A 388-nucleotide genomic window follows, 5' to 3' on the forward strand; every position below is an offset into this window, starting at 1 on the left:
ACAACGCGTGTTTGTGTGACTCTGTAGCACAATCAGTACCCTGAAAATATCTTCCCAACATCCCAGAATCACCCACATAACATTAGATTCTTCATAGTAGCACATACGGATTCTCGCGCATGCACAGTTGTACTTATTCTGCGCATAGGCCGAAGGTAGGCTGGGTTATGGTAGGTTATAAGTTATTTCGCGTTAGCGTAGAGAGCACTATTTCGGATAGTTTTTTAGGGTTTTCTAAAGAAACATTCGCCTTTGAAAAGGTCTATTTTCGAAAATTACGTCAGATATGCTTATTTCGTTCTGTATCGTTTCCGGGGTGACAACGCGTGTTTGTATGACTCTGTAGCACACCCAGTATCTTGAAAATATTTTTCCAATATCCCAGAAT

Source organism: Odontomachus brunneus, unplaced genomic scaffold (genome assembly GCF_010583005.1).
Source record: "Odontomachus brunneus isolate Ranch 3 - 2012 unplaced genomic scaffold, Obru_v1 Obru_scaffold_228, whole genome shotgun sequence".
NCBI lineage: Eukaryota > Metazoa > Arthropoda > Insecta > Hymenoptera > Formicidae > Odontomachus > Odontomachus brunneus.